Below are 15,790 nucleotides of genomic sequence, written 5' to 3'. Positions count from 1 at the left end.
AATAATCAACTAGCATAGGAAGGCAAAACAAGCATAGCTTCAAGATTTTCAACACATAGAGAGGAAACTTGATCTTATTGCAATATGTAGAAGCATATATTCCTCCCTCATAATAATTTTCAGTAGCATCATGAATGAATTCAACAATATAACCATCACATAAGACATTATTTTCATGATGCACAAGCATAGAATTTTTATTACTCTCCACATAAGAAAATTTCTTCTCATGAATAATAGTGGGAGTGAACTCAACAAAATAAGTATCATGTGAAGCATAATCCAATTGAAAACTAAAATCATGATGACAAGTTTCATGGTTATAATTATTGTTTATAGCATACATGTCATCAAAATAATCATCATAGATAGCAACTTTATTCTCATAATCAATTGGAACCTCTTCCGAAATAGTGGATTCATCACTAAATAAAGTCATGACCTCTCCAAATCCACTTTCATAATTATCACAATAAGATTCAACATCCTCCAAAATAGTGGGATCATTACTTCCTAAAGTTGACACTCTTCCAAACCCACTTTCATCAATATAATCATCATAAATAGGAAGCATGCTATCATCATAATAAATTTGCTCATCAAAACTTGGGGGACAAAACATATCATCTTCATCAAACATAGCATCCCCAAGCTTGTGGCTTTGCATATCATTAGCATCATGGATATTCAAGGAATTCATACTAACAACATTGCAATCATGCTCATCATTCACAAATTTTATGCCAAGCATTCTATGTAATTCTTCTTCTAGTACTTGAGTACAATTTTCCTTCCCATCATTTTCACGAAAGACATTAAAAAGATGAAGCATATGAGGCACCCTTAATTCCATTTTTTGTAGTTTCTTTTATAGACTAAACTAGTGATAAAACAAGAAACTAAAAGATTCGATTGCAAGATCTAAAGATATACCTTCAAGCACTCACCTCCCCGGCAATGGCGCTAGAAAAGAGCTTGATGTCTACTACACAACCTTCTTCTTGTAGACGTTGTTGGGCCTCCAAGTACAGATGTTTGTAGGACAGTAGCAAATTTCCCTCTAGTGGATGACCTAAGGTTTATCAATCCGTGGGAGGCGTAGGATGAAGATGGTCTCTCTCAAATAACCCTGCAACCAAATAACAAAGAGTCTCTTGTGTCCCCAACACACCCAATACAATGGTAAATTGTGTAGGTGCACTAGTTTGGCGAAGAGATGGTGATACAAGTGCAATATGGATGGTAGATATGGGTATTTGTAATCTGAAAATATAAAAACAGCAAGGTAGCATGTGGTAAAAATGAGCGTAAACGGTATTGCAATTCTAGGAAACAAGGCCTAGGGTTCATACTTTCACTAGTGCAAATTCTCTCTACAATAATAACATAACTGGATCATATAACTATCCCTCAACACACAACAAAGAGTCACTCCAAAGTCACTAATAGCGGAGAACAAATGAAGATATTATTGTAGGGTACGAAACCACCTCAAAGTTATCCTTTCCGATCGATCTATTCAAGAGTCCGTAGTAAAATAACACGAAGCTATTCTTTTCGTTCGATCTATCATAGAGTTCGTACTAGAATAACACCTTAAGACACAAATGAACGAAAACCCTAATGTCACCTAGATACTCTAAAGTCACCTCAAGTATCCGTGGGTATGATTATATGATATGCATCACACAATCTCAAATTCATCTATTCAAACCAATACAAAGTACTTCAAAGAGTGCCCCAAAGTTTCTACCGGAGAGTCAAGACGAAAACGTGTGCCAACCCCTATGCATAAGTTCACGAGGTCACGGAACTCGCAAGTTGATCACCAAAACATACATCAAGTGGATCACGTGATATCCCATTATCACCACAGATAAGCACATGCAAGACATACATCAAGTGTACTCAAATCCTTAAAGACTCAATCCGATAAGATAACTTCGAAGGGAAAACTCAATCCATTACAAGAGAGTAGAGGGGGAGAAACATCATAAGATCCAACTATAATAGCAAAGCTCGCGATACATCAAGATCATGCCAAATCAGGAACACGAGAGAGAGATCAAACACATAGCTACTGGTACATACCCTCAGCCCCGAGGGTGAACTACTCCCTCCTCGTCATGGAGAGCGCCGGGATGATGAAGATGGCCACCGGTGAGGGATCCCCCCTTCGGCAGGGTGCCGGAACAGGGTCCCGATTGGTTTTTGGTGGCTATAGAGGCTTGCCGCGGCGGAACTCCCGATCTAGGTTATGTTCTGGGGGTTTCTGTATATATAAGAGGTTTTGGCGTCGAGAACAAGTCAGGGGGGTCTCCGGGCTGTCCACGAGGTAGGGAGGCACGCCCAGGGGGTGGGCGCGCCCCCCACCCTCGTGGGCAGCCCGAGACTCTTCTGGCCCAACTCTTTTACTCGATGGCCTTCTTCTGGTCCAAAAATAAGTTCCGTGAAGTTTCTGGTCAATTGGACTCCGTTTGGTTTTCCTTTTCTGCGATACTCAAAAACAAGGAAAAAACTAAAACTGGCACTGGGCTCTAGGTTAAAAGGTTAGTCCCAAAAATCATATAAAATAGCATATAAATGCATATAAAACATCCATGGTTGATAATATAATAGCATGGAACAATCAAAAATTATAGATACATTGGATACGTATCAGACACCTCGGCCAAGAGAAGCCAAAGTCCATGGCAGCCCTTACGGCACATGTGACCCACTTTTGCGCGGGCGAAGATAGCTGGCTAGCCCGTAGCAACAAAAATGCAAGCGAACCTGGCACTGCGGAAGCCAGAAATAGCAATGGCAAGCCCCGACGCAACAAACACAAGCGTCGAAACAATGGTGATAATACCGAGGACACGGCAGTCAACGCCAAATTTAGCGGCTCCAGGTCCGGCCAGCGGAAGACGCCGTTCAAAAGGAATAACTCGATCGCCCATGCCAGATACACGACACCCCTGACAAACCAGCCAATCACACCAACAGAGACTGTTGGGTTTTCAAACAGGCTGGGAAGTTAAATGCCGAGAACAAGGAAAAGGGGTCGCAAAGTGAGGACGATGACGAGGAGCCCCGTCCACCGAACACAGGGGGACAGAAGAAGTCCCCCCCCCCCAAGTTAAAACAGTGAACATGATATACGCTACCCACATCCCCAAGAGGGAACGCAAGCGTGCGCTCAGGGACGTCTATGCGATGGAGCCCGTCGCCCCAAAGTTCATCCCATGGTCTTCATGTCCGATCACTTTTGATCGTAGGGACCATACGACCAGTATCCGTGATGGCGGTTCAGCCGCACTGGTCCTCGACCCAATCATTGATGGATTCCACCTCAGGCGAGTCCTCATGGACGGTGGTAGCAGCCTGAACCTGCTCTATCAGGATACAACGCGCAAAATGGGCATTAAGTCCTCAAGAATTAAGCCCACAAAGACTACCTTTAAAGGAGTCATACCAGGTGTAGAGGCCCGCTGTATGGGCTCAATCACCCTAGAGGTTGTCTTCGGATCCCCGGACAACTTCCAAAGCGAAGAGCTGATCCTCGATATCGTCCCCTTTCGCAGCGGCTATCACGCACTACTCGGACAAACCGCATTTGCACACTTCAACGCGGTGCCACACTACGCTTATCTTAAGCTCAAGATGCCCGGACCACGCGGCGTCATAACAGTTAATGGAAATACGGAATGCTCCCTCCGTACCGAGGAGCACACTGCTGCGTTAGCAGCAGAAGTACAGAGCGGCCTTCTCAAGCAGAACCTTAATTCGACAGCCGAGCTCCCGGACACGGTCAAACGAGTCGGGACTACTCTGCAGCAGGACAGCCCAGCTCGTCAAGAGCTTGATTAGCAATTTGGCCTCCGTCCCAGTCCCAACCAAGTGCCGGCATTCGTACCGCGCTTACATAACTACGCACTCAAAATACCATGGGCATAGACGGAGGCATAACTAGTTCGTGATCCATAATACGGCTCGACCCGCTCCTGGACACACATACTTGCAATTTTTCCTTTTTTATCCTCTTCAGGTTTTTTTCCGCAGGCTTCTGCTGACGACTTGATCATCGGTCCTCTCGGCAGGATGGATACACCAAGATGGCAAGAAGCACTGGCGTACAAGGGAATTTCTATGTGGTCTCTTTAACGATCACCTACCTGTTTTCAGGACCCACACGCAGCTCTCCCTTGGTTGCGGCATGTTAAATGGCCCAGTTGCTTATTACACCACTTGTACACATACACTTTCACGTATTAATGAAACTATAATGCAAATAGTATGCGGCCTAACTTTTGTGGCACTAGCTTACTACTCCCCTTTTTCCTTCTTTTTTCTTCTCAAGTTGCACCCGTACACTTTGGTACGCTTTAATCTACCAAGGGCTTCATTGCGACCCATAATACGGCAACAAAGTCCGAACACTTTTTACAATATAGTTCGGCACCCCAAATTTAGCATTATATGCATTGGCTCCGAATCATGTCTTTGGTCAATAGTTGGGTTGCCCGGCTCCTGTGCTTACTACCTTACGTTCCGCTATATCGGCTAGGGTAGTAAAGGGAGAACTACTGCGATTGTTCCCTGGTTTATCTGAATGAGCACCTCAGTAGAGAAAGCCGAAAACTGACTGTCATGATACGGCGAGTGTCGGTGTCAAAACCGGCGGATCTCGGGTAATGAGTGTATCCCCCTCCGGACTAAGTCCTCCGGTTTATATAGGCACCGGGAGGATCTAGGGTTACACAGGTTTGGTTACATGGAAGGGAATCTACATATTTGGTCGCCAAGCTTGCCTTCCACGCCAAGGAGAGTCCCATCCGGACACGGGTGCAGTCTTCGGTCTTCGTATCTTCACGGCCCATCAGCCCGGCCCATGACTAACAGGCCGGTGGCCCGAGGACCCCTTAGTCCAGGACTCCCTCGGTAGCCCCTGAACCTGGCTTCAATGACGAGGAGTCCGGCGTGCAGATTTGTCTTCGGTATTGCAAGGCAGGTTCCCCCTTTCTGGATACTTCACACTTCGGACGATCGAGTTCGGCTCTGCAACACAAGTAGCATATACGTCCATAGAGGGCATAATAATTTATGAATCCAATCCTCTGGCAAATTTTTACAACATGACATTACGTCAGTCCGGTCATTATTTCGAACCGTTTTTTCGCATGCCGCCCCACGTTTCGAGAAGCGGTTGTCACTGGCACGTCTTATCCAACCAGAGATCATGTCCCCTTATTAAGGGATTCTTTATCGGCACGGACGTGGGTAACCCAACCATCTTTAGGGTACAACTCCTTGGGAATAGGCAAGTTTCAAGGCCCGGGAGGAGGCGTTCGATATTCACGGCCTTTATAAAGGGGTACAGACCCGTGTTTCTTCTCCATGCTTGCTTCTTCCTCAACCCGTACTACCTCGAGTTCCAACACCCAGGTTTCAATCGCCACAAGCCTCAGTCATGTCCGGATCCAACCGTCAAGGCCGGTGGGTGGCTTCTTCTGTCACAGAGGAGGATATTGCGAAGCTTCGGGCGGCCAGATATCTGACCGCAGAAATCCTCCATCGGCTTCCCATGGAGGGGCAGGTTATCCCTACCCCCAGATCCGGCGAGAGGGCCGTGTTCGTTACTCACTTCCTCCAATAGGGTTCGCCCTTAATCCCTTCGTCCGGGGGCTCATGTTCTATTATGGACTAGATTTTCATGATCTCACCCCGAACTCTGTTCTTCTCATCTCGGCGTTTATCGTCACGTGCGAAGCCTTCCTCCGAACTCCTCCGCACATCGGCTTGTGGCTCAAGACCTTCAATGTGAAGCTGCAAGTGATAGAGGTGGAGCAGGCGAAGTGTGGTGGTGCCTCAGTGAGCAGGCTAACCAGCGCTGTTTGGCTAAAAGGATCCTTCACAGAATCTTCTGACTTACGGCAGCAGGAGTGGTTCTATATCACCAAGACCCATGGTTCCAAGTGGGCAGCTGCGCCTGCGTTCCGATCCAGCCCCCCAATTCAGCTTGCATCATGGATTAATAAGGGGTTGGACAGGGGATCAGTTGACGAAGTGCGGACCCTGCAGAGTCGCATCTGAAGCCTCATTGAGAAGGATATCGATCTTGTCTATGTTATTCAGGCAATGCTAGTCCGCTGGACTCTGCCATGCCAGTGACGGCCTCTCCGCATGTGGGAGTTTAACCCAGAAGGGCCACGGACTCTTCAGCACTTCATCGGCACTACGCACGAAGGAATGTGGAATTTTTTTGGGAAACGAAAGCAATGGCCGAACACCACCGAAGATACCGGCCTTGACTGTAACCATCCGGACACCGCGGTAAGTGTCCATCCGCCGAACACCTCCTAATCTCAGGACCCCGATCCTAAGTCACACCGATCGAGCATGTAACACATCATATCACTTTGCGGCCTCACGCACGGTTCCCACGGGTGCCACCTTACCTGGCCCGGGACCGTTTGTGCCTTTTGGCTCACGCATATGATAGTGTCGCTAGCATCCATATGACAAAGAACCCGAGCCCACATGACTAATCGTCAACCCAAAGTGGCACTAACTTACGGGGACATGCATACATGACCCAGCCTCGAACGTGTCGGTCATCAGCGTGTGAATCCGGGCTGTAGCAACTGGGCTAACAGGACTCCGGGAACCCGGGCTGTAGCAGGCTAGCAGGACTCCGGATGTCACCGCGTGACATTTCCGCGAAGGGAGAGACACTGGAACAAAGTGGGACACATGCCGGCCAGTCTAGGTGTTCCGGAGCAGTAGTAACTGGGCTAGCAGGACTCCGGTAAACCGGGCTGTAGCAGACTACCATGGCTCTGTGGAAGCATCAGACTACATTTCCCCATAAGAGAGGCTACCAAGGATAGCCAACTAGGTTGTCGGATCCCACACATACCAAGCATTTCAATCGTACACACAATATGCTCGATATGTGTAAATACAACATGGCATCACAACAAAACTCTACAACTCAAAGTATTTATTCATTAGGCTCCGAGGAACCAAGTACTACAAACATGGGTCTCATGACCCGATATGCAGAGCATACAAGCAACAATCACAAGCGGAAGCTTAACTTGTTTGAGTACAGAAAACTACAAAATGAAAAGGCTGAGAAGCCTGATTATCTACAAGACCCTGCCGAGGGCACAAGATCGTAGCTGAGGTAACAAGCTAAACGTTGAAGTCCACGCGGAACTACTAGTGAGACTAAAGTCTCCTGACACTTCTGAAGATAGCATTGGGTCTTCATCAGTGTCAACGATCACAACGTCGGAAGAACGTCCACTAAGAGGGGACAAATACCGGCAAAAAAGGGAGAACACAATCAATGCAATGCAACAATATGATGCATGATCATGACATGTCAAAATGAGTGTGTTGGGCTAATGCAACACAACCAGATGGGTTTGAGCCATTTTGAACCAAAGGATCAACCCCAAACTCATCTTATGAATTTAAATAGTGCTTTATCATGTTTCAAACTAAACAACAAATTTAAGTTGCTTTATCATGCATGAAGCTGTCAGGACCCCGATCCTAAGCCACATCGATCTAGCATATAACACATCATATCACTTTGCGGCCTCATGCACGGTATTCCCACGGGTGCCACCTTACCTGGCCCGGGACCGTTTGTGCCTTTTGGCTCAAGTATATGATAGTGTCGCTAGCATCCATATGACAGAGAACCCGGGCCGACATGACTAGTCGTGAACCCAAAGTGGAACTAGCTTACAGGGACAGGCATACATGACCCAGCAACGAACGTGTCGGTCATCAACGAGTGAGTTCGGGCTGTAGCAAGTGGGCTAGCAGGACTCCGGGAATCCGGGCTGTAGCAGGCTAACAGGACTCGGAAAGACACCGCGTGACATTTCCCCGAAGGGATAGACACAGGATCGAAGAAGGTCAAATGCCAGCCAGTCTAAGTGTTCCGGAGCAGTAGTAACTGGGCTAACAGGACTCCGGTAAACCGGGCTGTAGCAGACTACCATGGCTCAGTGGAAGCACTAGACTACATTTCCCCATAAGAGAGGCTACCAAGGATAGACAACTAGGTTGTCGGATCCCACACATGCCAAGCGTTTCAATCATACACACAATATGCTCGATATGTGTAAATACAACATGGCATGACAACAAAACTCTACGACTCAAGTATTTATTCATTAGGCTCCGAGGTGCCAAGTATTACAAACATGGGTCTCATGACCCAACATACAGATCATACAAGCAACAAGCACAAGCGGAAGCTTAACTTGTCTGAGTACAGACAACTACAAATGAAAAGGCTGAGAAGCCTGACTATCTACAAGACCCTGCCGAGGGCACAAGATCATAGTTGAGGTAACAAGCTAAACGTCGAAGTCCACGCAGAACTACTAAACATAAATTAAGCAAATGTGAGTACAAATGTACCTAGCAAGACATACATCAGAACTAGCTACATATCCATCGGTATCAACAAAGGGGTGGTGGAGTTTGACTGCAGCAAGCCAGCTTTGATTCAGTGGCTATCCCGAACTACGACTGCAAGTAACTCTTTTGAGGTGGCGCACACGAGTCCACATATTCACCATATGAATACACCACTATGGATCCGCTCCCGTCTCCCTATGAGCACGCCATCCATAGCACTCACGCTTATCTTGCGCATTTTAGAGTATCAAATTTCACTTTTCTATGAACTGTATAGGCAACCCAGAGGTCCTTTACCACGGACGCGGCTATTCGAATAGATCATTTATAACCCTGCAGGGGTGTACTTCTTCACACACTCTCTCACCACTTACCACCATGTACACGTCATGTATCTCGGCAACCTTCAAGCGGAAGCCTGGCGAGGGAGTCGGCCACAACCTGACTAACCACACAAGTCACTAGTCCAGGTTTATCGCCTATTCGGGTTCCATCCGCAGGGAGATCCGGCCGGGGTGTCACTCATGGCCCCAAACGATGAGAGCAGGGTTCCCGGGGCACCAAACGGGCATCTCGGTACACCGTGCCTCGCGTCTCTACCGCATCATAGCCCACACCTAGGGTCAGCGCTACGCACGGCCCCCAAGACATATCCTAGAAACACCGGAAACTAGATGCAACTCCCGGACAGAGATCTGGTTGATTAATAAGTCGAGACAACTTGGAGTGCCCGGAGCCCAATGTGTGGTACTAGCTGTTCATGGATCACAAACACAGAACTCAGTTCCTGAGGATGGTTTCAATGAGACAACCCACCATGTACTCCTACATGGCCTCTCACCGCTACCTTTACAAAATCGTGTTCACACACTTAGCTCTCAACAGTAGAACATGTTCACACACCTCCAATTCATCCCCGATGAATCAGACCTGACTCAACTCTAAGCAGTAGTAGGCATTACAAACAAGCATGAATGAGTAGGCACATCAGGGCTCAAACAACTCCTACTCATGCTAGTGGGTTTCATCTATTTACTGTGGCAATGACAGGTCATGCAGAGGAAAGGGGTTCAACTACCGCAGCATGTAACACTTGAATCGTTGTTGTCCTAATGCAGTAAAAGAGAGCAGAAGCGAGAGAGTGGGATTGTATCAGCATGAACTAGGGGTTTTTGCTTGCCTAGCACTTCTGAAGATAGTATAGCTCTTCATCGGTGTCATCGAACTCATCGTCGGAACCTCGTCTACTGAGAGGGGACAAATACCAGCAAGAGAGAAGGAACACAATCAATGCAATGCAACAATATGATGCATGAATGTGACATGTCAATATGCTGTGATTTGAGCTAATGCAGCTAGCAATGATTTAAATGGAGTTGGTTTGAACACAAGATTCAAATTCAAACTCCACATAAGGCATTTCAAATGCCATTAATTCAAATTGGCATATACAGTAGCTTTAGGTTGCTCAAACATGTATGAAAATGCCGTAAACAGATTCTTTGCATTTTTCTGATTATTTTTCATATATAATTTGTTTCATTTGGAGTTACGGTTGATTTTATATGATTTTTAGAAGTTTTGGATATTTTCTGAAATAAACAAATCATTTTTGATTTATTTTAAATCCCAGAAAATATTTACTGCATCAGCATGACGTATTAGTGACGTCAGCAGGTTAACGGGCGGCCCAGGTCAAACTGACCAGTGGGTCCCGAGTGTTAGCGTCTAACTAAACTATCCTAGCATAGTTAATACTAACCTAACTCAATTTGCCGGGCGGGGCCCGCATGTCAGTGGCTCTAGGGAAGTCAAACTGGGTCAACCCGGGTCAAACTTGCCGGAGTTGACTCGCGACCCATCGCCGGCGAGGCCAGAGACGGAGGTGGGGCTCGGGATTGCGCTGCGGGGCACGGTTCGAGCCGCGGCTGGGCGCGTTGGAGTGCCCTTGCTGGCGCGCGTTGAAAAGGGGTGGCGGCAGGGCCTGTGGTGGCCGGAGGCGACGACTACGAGCTCGGTAGCGGCGGCCGACGTCCGGGCATGCACGGGAACGCGGCTGTGGTGGCCTAGGCGATGCGTGCACGGAACCTAAGCCGTCTATGTGGTGCGACGAGCAAGATGGACGTGCGCCCGGGACCAAATGGTCACCGGAGCATCGTCGGCGGCAAGCACGGGCGACGGCGGGCTTCGGTCGTGGCCGAGACGGCATCTACGGCGTGCAAACGAGATAACGGAGAGGGTGGTTCGAAGGAGAGGCTCGCGGCGGTTGCAGTAGTGCAGACGGTGAGCCCAGAGGATGACTGGAGCAAACGAGGCGGCGGAGGCGATCTCGGCGGCCGCAGGTTGAAGACGATGATGGTGAAGACGAAACAGAGCTTCCCAGCTCACTTGGCGCGGTGAGGAGGAAGAGTAGGTCGAGGAGGAGCTCTGGGATGCGTCGGGGAGGTGAGGCAGTGGCTGTGGGCGCGAGGTTACGGCGGCGCGTCCATGGAGGCTTCGGCCATGGCGGGGAATGGGCGAGGGGGAGAGCGAGGGAGGGAGAGATCGATCCGAACGGGTCTGGGGGGTGGCGTGGCACTACGGAAGGCTCAAGGCGCCCCGGGGAAGCATGAGGCGGCTCGGCGGGTGCGCGCGCGCGTCGGGCACACGCCCTGCCTACTGGCCTAAGGAGGAAGACGACAGGAGCTGCGGTGGTGGGCTGGGCCACCAGCTGGCCGCCAGGTAAGTGGGCCTCCAGGTGGGTTCTCTTCTATATCTCTTTTATTTTCTAGTTTTTCTATTTTTGTACAACTTTAGAGCTTTATTAAAAATACTAAAACAAACTCAAAATCATGAAACTTCTCATGCCCACTGTTTGGAATATTTCCAACAGTAAACATTTTAGTTTATGATCATTTGGAGATTTAAAATATTTTATAGTATTTAAATGCCCAAATGCAATAGAGTATGATTTAATCCAGTGACCTTATGCTATCCTAGAAAATTGTGCACCATTTTTGTCAGAGGTTCTAGACCAAGGCAAAGATGATGAACATTTTACAAGGGCATTTCAGGTTCATTGAAAAGATTATTTTAGGTTGAACCTATTTGAATTTCATTTGTTGCTATGGTTTGAACATCCCCAATTCATATTCATTTGAAATTTAGACATGATGCATGGATGCTTTAATGCAACTAGTTACAAGCTATTCTAGGGCTGTGACAACTCAACCCCACTAAAGAAGAATCTCATCCCGTGATTCAAGATGTGAGGTAAGAAGACAGAGGGAACACAAGGCTAACAAAAACTCCAAGATCCAATTGCCCTTCTCGGAGATGTTGATTCATTGCTTCAAAATGATTTTGACATCTTTGCTTTTGAGATCTCCATCCAACACAACAATGAGAGGAAAGGGAAAACTCTAGAAGAACCAATCTTCATGAAGATCAAGCAACTGACAATCAACTCACGGAATGAGACGTAGGAACACCTCTTGAGTTGAGTGTCAAAACACACATCTCGAGAGATGGAAAGTAACAGATAACGAAAGTTTAATTTGGTAAGCAACAATCCCATGCTTAAAAGGATGGTGGATGCATTTCAAAGTAGCGAGGAGCTAAATTGCCATGATTCCATAATGGGGCACCTTAGAGTAGGTGGCTTGTTGAATTATTCCCTTAAGTGGCAAAAAGAATTACTTTTGATCCATAGACCATTGGAACTTTTCATACCAGCCTACGGCAATCACAAACGATCGTGTGAAGGAGCTCGAAGAAATGGCATACTCATTCTAGAATGGATGATGTGGACTACCTTGTTGAAGACAACGCAATGGATGATTTCTTCTTATCATCGAGAAAGGATAGGGCCCAGGGTAAGCCCACTTTTGAGGATAATCCTGAATAACAATTACTGAGATGGCAGACCATAGTAAAATGGCACAATGGCGGGTGCAAGCTGGGAACAAAATGCAAATGCTGGGAATGATTCTAGTAATTGGGGAAAACTCAATAGTCGAGAGTGATTCCACTGTTTGAATGGTTATAGTATAATTGAAGAAACTAAGAGCACAAGAATCCCCAAGGAGCAAATTCTAGAAGAAGTTGCACAAAATCCTCATGGAGAAGATGGTCAAATAGCTCAATCAAGATACTACCATGATAGATCTTCCGACTAGGTGTGTCGGCCCGAACATGAACCTTGTCGGGACCTACATCATAGATCTTGGAAAAGTTCCAACCATCATATCTGCCTGAGATTCAGATCTGGTTGGTAACAGGATATTTCAGATAGCATGTCTAGAAAAGAAAGTTTGCAACACAAACCGACGAGATGACGTTGCGAGATTCTCGGGAAATGAACTAAGATAGCAAGCTCCAAAACATGAGCTGGTTCTGCTACATACATGTGCACACGTTGTCCAAGACAGGCATGATCACATAGAAGTCTTACAACAAAACACTATCGAGTTCTAGTTGGGAACCATCATCGAGGATATCGAAGCCCTTACATAAGTCTTGCTCTTAGGAAGGAACTTCTTCTCCTTGAAAAATTCAATCAGTGGCTTGGTGTGCTAGGGATACATATAGAATAAAGGTTGCAAGTCTCCAGACCACAGAATACTTCGCACATATGCATGACTGACTTGGGATGATTCCAAAGGAAGCAAAACAAACTTTCTCGAATTCACGGTGGCAACTTGCTTCAAATGCACATGAACTAGAGGAAGTCACTTCTTTCATCCAAACATATTCTTCATGAACGGGGCACGAAGATAATGCTTACAAAAATTTCCAACACTGGCTTAATGTTCAACATGAATCATGTAGAAGATAAAATGCTGCTGATGGGCTCAACAACAAATCATAAAGATTTCCATGAAGATGGAATTCGACAACTATGTGAACAAAGCAATAGCATTGGTCAGAACAAAAGATATAATGGTGTATGCTCGAGGATCAACCACGAGTAAGACAACATTACAAACATCGTTGGTTCTAATTTGATTTGACGATAGCCCACACTCAAATCAAGATTTTGACAAGACAACAGATCCAACCACTGATCACGAAGACCAATCGATCGAGATGTCATCTTTCTTCAACTCACACACAAACATAAAGATATCCCTTCAGAACGAACTAAGTTAGCAAAGCTTTTATCTTCCAACTCTCCAAGTTGTTGTTTAGCTTAACCAACTAGCCCAGGGGTATCCAACATAGATTCTTGGAGAAGGGGTGATTTACAAGAAACCAACTTGATTACGAGCTCAACATAGCGGTCAGGTGACAGCCTGGTAATACTTCCGAGAATATATTCGGAAAATCATGAATCACCGATATGTTACTAAGCTCGAGAACAATCTTGCTTTTCAGGGTGAGACGATATGATCAAATGAGCGAGGATTTGGCAAAATCCTAATTCATCAATTGAAGAGTGCACCAGGAATAAGGACAAGGTAGCACGATCAATGCTAGGATAGTGATTCGATAACCAACACACTAAGAATGATATTAATGTCCATTAACTACCAAGCAACACGGTTGCTAGGAGTATTGATTTCACACATCATGGTTCACTTGTCGGCATTCCGGTTGCGACAACGCGGGACCGAGGAATGAAAAATGATGGCAAGAAGCATCACTGCATCAAGAATTCATGAGAGATGATGCAGTTCTCATGACAATCCTGACATAAAGGGGGTAATACTCGAAGGTAGAACAGAACAAAAGCTGGATTGGCATTTTGATCTGCGGAATACAACTACTTTGACCAATCCAAGAAATGGATGAGGTGCTGGAGTTTGTTTCTCCTAGTCATTCCAGAATAGAATGACTTGACGGACCACAAGAATAATAGGCATCGATAACACGAATGCACAACTAGTCCTGACTATCAATTGATAGATAGAGGTCAGAATACAACTAAAGAGAGACAACTCAAAGGAACATATGGTTTTCTGAGTTGCGGATGCATAGATTTAGTATGTCAAACATGTTCAACATATTTCTTCCAGATAATCCATCCAGAAAGGTAGGACTGACAGATTCACAATGCAGAATGGAGAACTCATCAAGAGCACTCTTATTGTGATGTTTTGGTTCAGGAGAGCTTCTGCCATAAGTAGTTCATGGTATTTGGAAGAGGAAAATACCACGGACCTCGAGGACTATCACAAAGGTTACTAATATCCTAAGGGAACTAGCAAACACTATCAACATGAGGTAAGTAAAGCGAATCTTGGGTCAAGAACCCAGGAGCAGAATACCTACTACTAAATGGCATCACGGGATGCTTTCGAGAATGACGGCCAGAATCATCACATAGGGAACACTAATAAGGGCTAGATTACTTGGTGACTCTCTAAGATACCCTAGTGTCATAATAATAGCTTCAACCTATATGTCGAGGCAATGGAGTGCCTCAACTCGACGATTAGTGTGGTTAATCTGGCCCAAAGATACATCAGGAACGGAAAGAAGGGAGTTGCAAATGCATCAGACTATTCAGAAACCTGGGATGACTCGGACAGCATAACGGCTGTAAATGCTCAGAAAAAGATTTGAGACATTCACAAGGATTTGAATAGTCACTTGACAACATCATATCAAGGTTCTGGTTCAACTGACAACATACTAAAAGTAGTAGAAACTGAACTGAGTCCTGAAACGAACAATCCTAAGATTCTACGGATTAGTAACACGTGAACCTGATAGAGAGATGAGATCCTAGTCCTTAACCCACGTAGGAAGAACAGGATGACTCAAATCAGAAGGGCATAAGGTAAAGGAGTAAAAAGAGCCTTACGTTCCCATCCACAATCATTTCCCTTATATAACTAAAGCATTTCTAGACTCAACTTCGATCAGTTTGGCTTGGTAATCCTACAGGCAGTCAGGCTCTGATACCAAAGCTGTCTGGACCCCGATCCTAAGCCACATCGATCTAGCATGTAACACATCTGTCACATCCCTAGTTCTTGTACGACCTAGACTAGCTGGTAATGTTTGCATCATGTTTAAAATTCAATATATTTGAATTGGGGATATGTGAAAGCCCCAGAAATCAATGTGAAAATGATCAAGATAAAAATTACTTCAAATAGGTCCAAGAAAATGTTCCTGTTTCTCTCTGAAAATATTAGCCAGAGATAAAATTCAAGTCAATATTTTTAGGAGCTCAGAAATAATTATTTTGGGCATTTGAGCCAACCCAATAATTATTTGTATTGGATCTATATTTATTATATATTAAATATAAGTTCAATAATTTTGAAAATTGTTGTGTGGCTTTGGATAAGACCACTTAGCTCACACAATTATTTTCATGAAGTTTCAAATTGATTTGGTATTTAGATCTAATCAAAACAAACAGCAGAAAAAT

The sequence above is a fragment of the Aegilops tauschii genome, chromosome 6 (assembly GCF_002575655.3).
Source record: "Aegilops tauschii subsp. strangulata cultivar AL8/78 chromosome 6, Aet v6.0, whole genome shotgun sequence".
Taxonomy (NCBI): Eukaryota; Viridiplantae; Streptophyta; class Magnoliopsida; order Poales; family Poaceae; genus Aegilops; species Aegilops tauschii.
This window is presented reverse-complemented; position numbering follows the sequence as displayed.